Source organism: Suncus etruscus, chromosome 8, assembly GCF_024139225.1.
Source record: "Suncus etruscus isolate mSunEtr1 chromosome 8, mSunEtr1.pri.cur, whole genome shotgun sequence".
In the NCBI taxonomy this organism is placed as follows: Eukaryota; Metazoa; Chordata; class Mammalia; order Eulipotyphla; family Soricidae; genus Suncus; species Suncus etruscus.
Window position 1 is genome coordinate 10,303,139 of NC_064855.1, and position 6,000 is coordinate 10,309,138.

The 6,000-nt window shown below is 60.4% G+C and overlaps 1 protein-coding gene across 2 annotated transcripts in view; it reads right to left on the reverse strand.

The window, feature by feature from the left end:
• The window catches only part of PKNOX2 (PBX/knotted 1 homeobox 2), a 137,590-nt gene extending 133,922 nt beyond the window's left edge, over positions 1-3,668 (reverse strand). For both annotated transcript variants that reach the window (XM_049777934.1, XM_049777931.1), the window contains exon 1: positions 3,545-3,668. The gene's annotated coding sequence lies outside the window, so the exon portion shown is untranslated. The remainder of the gene's footprint in view (positions 1-3,544) is intronic.
• Positions 3,669-6,000: the final 2,332 nt, after the last annotated feature.

Below are 6,000 nucleotides of genomic sequence, written 5' to 3' on the forward strand. Positions count from 1 at the left end.
TTTCCAGTTACGGGAGAACTCCCCGGATTCAGGATTCTCCACTCACAAGACAGTAATTCTCCTTATTTCATCACTAACTTACTTCAAATGTGTTTACACAATTTATTGCTACTGAAACTTCCAGGCAACTGGTGTAGAGTTAATGAAACCCAGCTTGGAGATGCTTTGGGCTTTGAATGCTTAACCGCAGTTTAAATGGTTATGACATGCGGTCACAGCCACAGCCCTGCCCCGCGGATGCCTCCGCAAAAACCTTGGCAGTCTCACCTTTTGTGCCAGAGAGCTAGAAAAAGGGGAGAGCCCTGGAACCAGCCTTCCACGTGACTCTCAGCTCACTCTTCTCCAACACTTGCGACCATCCAACTCACCAAAGCCAGAGCCAGCCCTCCCCAGGCCCCAGTGAACAACTTGTCCCCGTGTGGCCCTTTGAATTGGCACCCATAGGAACCCTGAGTTAGAGTTGAATTGAGGAGGGGGTCAGGCCCTTCATAAAGCAATGTTGAAAGGGGACGAGGGGCCCGCGTGAGTGTGAGGGGGGTCTCGGGCCACAATTAAATCAGACTCAGCAAAAGTCCAAAAGGCACTACAGGGCCAAGCAGAGGAAACGGGCTGGCAAAGCAGCAAAGGGGGTGTTTCTGCATGATCGGGGCATCGGTTTTATTCATCGTCCGTGTCACGTGGGGCCCCGCCCCCACGTCTCGCTAAGGCGGTGGGAACTCCGAGAGGCTCCCTCTTTTTTACACAGGCCCATTTGGGAAGAGTAAATGGCCTGGCATGGCTGGCCACTGCTGCACAATCAAAGTCCCCTTTGAAAGCGGCACTTTCATTAACTTAAAGCAATCTATGGACTTGAAAGCAGGGAGCGGGACACTCCCAGAAAGGATCGTAAAAACAGCCGATCTCCAGTTGCTGCCGCACCGGTGCAGTTCCAAGGAGGGATTTAGCTGAGGGCTGGTGGCCTGGCTGTCCTTCTCCTCCTCCCCAGGCCACCCTCAGCCCTTCGTCCCCAGCGACTCCACTTCCTCTGCCTGCCTTTAGTGCTTACAAAGGAGTCTGACGCGGACGAACTAAGGAATCCCGGAGGGATCAGGCTCTGGGCAGGCAGGAGCTGCCCTACACCCCTGATCACAACAGCCAAGGCGCCGGGCCCTGCGCGAAGGCAACCACCACTCCTGCGCGCGCGCCCTTGGGGTCGGGGAAGCTCTGGCTGGCTGGCCGCCCCGCGAGGGTGGCCAAGGGGAGTGCGGAGGTCCGGGAGGGGTGGAGAAAGACCCTCCTAAGAACACCCCCATTCTGTGGGCCGTTTTCCCAGCTGGGCTCAGATGTCTCAGCCCCACACCCCCAACCCCAGCTAGGCCGGGGCGCCCGCGAATGCAGGTATGGGGGGAACCTGGACACCAAGTGCAAAGGCTGACAAAGGTGCTTCAACACCACCCCGGCTGGCGGGGGTCGCCAGCTCGAGGCCCCGGGGGCTTCGAAAACCCGAAAGGTCAACAGGCCTGAGAAGTCCCAGGCAAGCGAAGGAGGAAAGGAGGAAAGTGCCCCCTTTCTTGCACTGTCGCTGGGCGGCGGGGAAGCAAGATCGGCCGGAGCTGGGGCCCGTACAGACCCGGCTCTGTGCAGGGGATGCCCCCAGCATCAGCACAGGCCGCGCGCGGGCCCTGCGCGCCCCGCATCCCATCCCGCATCTGCCCCGCCGAGCGGTGTGCAGCCCAAAGAAAGGTTCCTGATGGTGTGGACTGGCACCGGTAGAAACCTCCAGGGTCGGGTTCTGGGGTCCACAAGGAGGTCCCTGCCGAGGCTGTCCAGTACTGCTCGGCCCAGAAGGTCCCTTCGAGGTGTTGGTGCCTTCCATCGTTCCCCTAGCACTGGGGTCCTAAGCTCCCCGGAGTCCTCGCCTCCAGATCTGTTCCCCAGGAGCAGCAGCAGGAATTCAGCGCTCGGCTGCCGGGATCCGCTACTTTGGACGTCCAACCCAAAGGCTTTTTTTTTTTTTTTCCACCCACGGAGCGTTGGGGAGGAGACTCAAGAGACGCGCGGACCTCCCCACCCCAAAGGCCAGCAACCTCGATCCCAATGCAAAGCGAAGAGTGAGCCGGTGGAGAAAACCCTCCTCGAACTCGCTCGCCGATCCTCCTCCGATTGCAGCCGGAGATGGATGGATGGATGGAGCTCCCGGCACCGCCAGCCAGGCCCTCGGGAGGTAGGACCCGGGTGGAGTAGACTCGAAATCCGGTTCTGAAAACAAACCGGGGTACGGTCGGTACCCGCGACCCAAACTTTCGCCAGGTGCTGCAGCCTATAGCCCGGTGGCGGGTCAACGTGTGCCCCGCTCGGTTGCGTTGTGGACCCGCCGGACCGGGCTCCATCCATCTCCGGCCGCCAAGCCGCGGACTCGGGAGCCGGAGCGAACCTCGCACGCCTCACCCCAAAGAAGCGGAAAGTTTGCGCGTAGACGCGGGAATCTCCCCCCAGCACCCCATCGCTCTCTGTTCTCGGTTGCTCTGCGACCCTCGTATTTTGTTTTTGTTTTCTGGGGGTCCCACCCGGCTTTGCACAGGGGTTCCTCCTGGCTCTCCGCTCAGAAATCACCCTTGGCAGGCTATGGGGGGGGAACATCATATAGGATTCCGAGATTCGAACCACGGTCCTTCTGCATGCAAGGCAAACGCCTTAACTCCACGCTACCTCTCCGGCCCTTTGCGCCCCTTGTTTTGCCAACTCCAGCCCGCGTCCACAAGCCCGGGTAGGGGGTTCCCGGTTCCCGAGCCGGCCCCGCACCCCGGCTTCTCTCTCTCTCCCCCGCGAAGACTCCCCAAAATCTGCCGAAACCCGCCGATCGCGCCTTCCGAAGCGGAGCGAAGGAAAGCCAGGGGGGTCCCCGAGCGCGGCCTCTGGTGTCCGTCCCCCGGATCCGCCCGCAAGCACCGCAAGCACCCCGACGCCCAGGCCCCGCCGGCCGCGCCACGGGCTCCGGCAACCGCTGCGAGTCCGCCCGCGGCAGCTCCCGCCTGCAGACGAGACGCTCCGCTCCGTCCGCGGGGACCGACCCGCAGCGCAGCGCCCGGCCCGGCCAGGCAGCCAGCTAGCTCCGCGTTCTCGGGCTCCCCAGCTCCTCGCCCCTCGCCCCCCGAGGACAATGCGCGGCTGGCGGGCCCGGGAACCCCGCGGAGAGGAGGCGACGGGGCTGCGTGCGGGCCGGGCCTGGAGCGCCCGCAGGCCGCGCGGCTCCCGGTCCCCGGGCCTGCACGCTGAACGCTGCCGCCGCCGCCGCCGCCGCCGCCGTCCGTCCCTCGCCGCTCGCCGCCTCCCTCCTCCCTCTCTCTCTCTCTCCCTCTTTCTCCTCCCTGCTGCCTCCCTCTCGCCCTCTCTCCCTCTCTCTCCTCTCTCTCCTCCTCGCCCTGTCGCAATGAATAATACTCTGGCTTGGGCACGGGAATAAAACACACGCGCGCTCCAAGGCAGCCGCCCGCAGCAGCCGCCGCCGCCGCCGCCGCCGCCGCCTGCAGAAGCGTCTCTGACATGGAAATGAATGACAGCTTACCTGATGCCAATCTTCATCAGACTGACACCGGCGTGACAACACAGCCTATACTTCCCAGCACTGCTCGGGACGTCAGCGGCTCGGGGACCCGCCCCCTGGGCCCCCCCACACGCACACCGCCCCGCTCCCACTCCCCCACCCCGGCTTGTCTTTTCTCCTCCTCCCCGCACCATCTACCTCCACCCACTCTGGGCCCAGGCCGCGCCGCTCGCGAGCCGAGCCGAGCCGACGGAGCCGCGGCTGTGTCTCCCTCTGCCGGAGACACGGAGCCCGGCCGACCCACGACCTACCGAGCCACCGACCGGCCAGGCGCCCACTCGGGAACGCGACGCCCCCGCGTCCCACGCCGCTGCCCGGGGCCCAGTGCTCTTCCACAAAGTGCCCAGGCGGAGTTGCACGGGCCTCCTGGGCTCTGGGAAGGTGGTGGCATTTTCTGGGGACCCTCGAGAGAACTCCCTAGAAGATGATGAAACTCGTAACTTGGCTGGAAAGCCTGCCTCCCCCCCCCCACTCCCGCCCCCCGCCCTCACCCCACCCCACTCCCCTTCCCGGCTGGCCTCATTTTTATGATTGCATTTGAATAACTCTCATTACCCCGGCTCCAGCTAAGGTGCTCGGATGACACTTCTGGTTAGTAATTCCGATTCTCAAGAGCTTTTTCTGCTCTGGGCTTCCTGGGGCGCTGGGTTCGGGAGTGGAGGGAGGCCGTGGGAAGGGGTGGGTGGGGGCAGGGGGAGAGATAAAAGGGTGCAAAGGCTTTGTCAGTGAACGCGATGGCCGGGCAAGCCTTTCCTAAAGCCACCGCTATTTTCATTCTAAAAAGTGGAGGGTTCTGGGGGGCTGGGGTGGCCAGCTGGGCTTCCGCTGCGGGACTTGGGAGTGCCTGCCTGGACAGAGGCCTCGCAGGTGCCCTCCCAGGTCGCCCCAGCTCGATCCTATTAAGTGCCGGGCACAAGACCCGGCTCCCTGCAGATCCAGGGTCCTACAGTTCTGCACAGGGGGGTGGGGTGGAGAGGGGAACCCCGAGCCCCAGGAAATTCGACCCCTGCTCCCCGTAGCCAGGCAGCCAGTGACCTCCTGACCCCGGGCCCAGTAGGGGGCCTGGACAAAGCCAAGACAAAGGCACCAAGGGAAGAGCCTGAAGCAGAAAGTGAAACCCAAGCAGGCCAGGTTTGTAGTCAAGAATCTGACCCCCGGAGGGGAAGGTGGCCCCGGCTCTTTCCAGGCTCCAGGTCGGGTCGTTCTTCGTGGCCCCTCCCCGAAGGGAGCTATTAGCATTCCAGGGCTCCGAGGCCTGTCAGCGTCCAGACACTCCAAATCTCCTTTGTCCGGATTCTCCCAGCCCTTTATTTTTTCTAACCCCTACTCAAGCTCCAAAGTTGCTTGTGGTAGGAAACTTTGCCCAGAATCCCCGCTACCCTGAGTCCGGTCCTCTCACCTTCACATAGAACCTCCAAAAGCTTCACTAGGTGGATTTATGTCACCCCAGCCTCTGATGTGTGGTCAGAGACTCCCACTGCTGACAGCATAATCGCCATTATATATTATCCATTGTATAATAATATAATAATAATGAATGCACTTGCCCTTTTTATGTAGTACAGAAGCAGCCAGAGCCTCCACCCCAGAGGCGGAGGTCAGGCCGCCATAAACTCTCAGAGGGGAGCCAGCTCAGATAGGGCAGGGGGAGGGGACCCTGTTTGCCCCAGCCCCGGACCCCTGGAGGGAGAGGTCTTCTCTTTCCCAGAAGACAGAGCCTCGTCTTAGTCTGCAGAGTCAAAGGGGAGGATCGAGCAGAATGTAAATACTTAACCCCATCAGAGAGGTGTCAGGGCGCCATAAATAGTACTGCAGGCCATAGCAGAGCACCAGCACCGCTGACTCAGCCAGGCACACACGCTGGGGTTCTGAAGCCCGTTAGTGCCCAGTCCTTCTTGAAAACGGAGGACCAGTGCCTTGAGCTGTTGGTTTGAGCAGTCTTTAAGACACTGTTGTTTCCACTAAGGCCCTTTCGGTGCTTTCTGAGGTACAGTGTAATTTTTGTACAACGGCATCGTACTTAGATTACTTTGGTAGTTCGCAAAAACTTTTTAAAATAGCATTACCTAAAAATGTAACCATCCTCCTTAGACTCATTCAAGGCCTACATTTCAAGATTTGAGTGACCACTGGCAGCTGTGCCATATGTGGTTGTGAGGACAAAAGGAGGAGAGGAGCTCAAGTTCCCGCTCCTGTTCTCAAGACACTTTCACTCCAGTGGGAAACAAAGCACCTAAAATCAAAGCAGCAAGATGTCACCTCACACCAGTGACTGGCACTCACCACAAAGAACAAAACCAACCAGTGTTGTGAGGATGTGGGGAAAAGGGGCCCTCATTCACTGCTAATGGGAATGTTGACTGGTCCAACCTTTTTTAAAAAAAGAATATGAACATTCCTTTAAAAACTAGAAAATA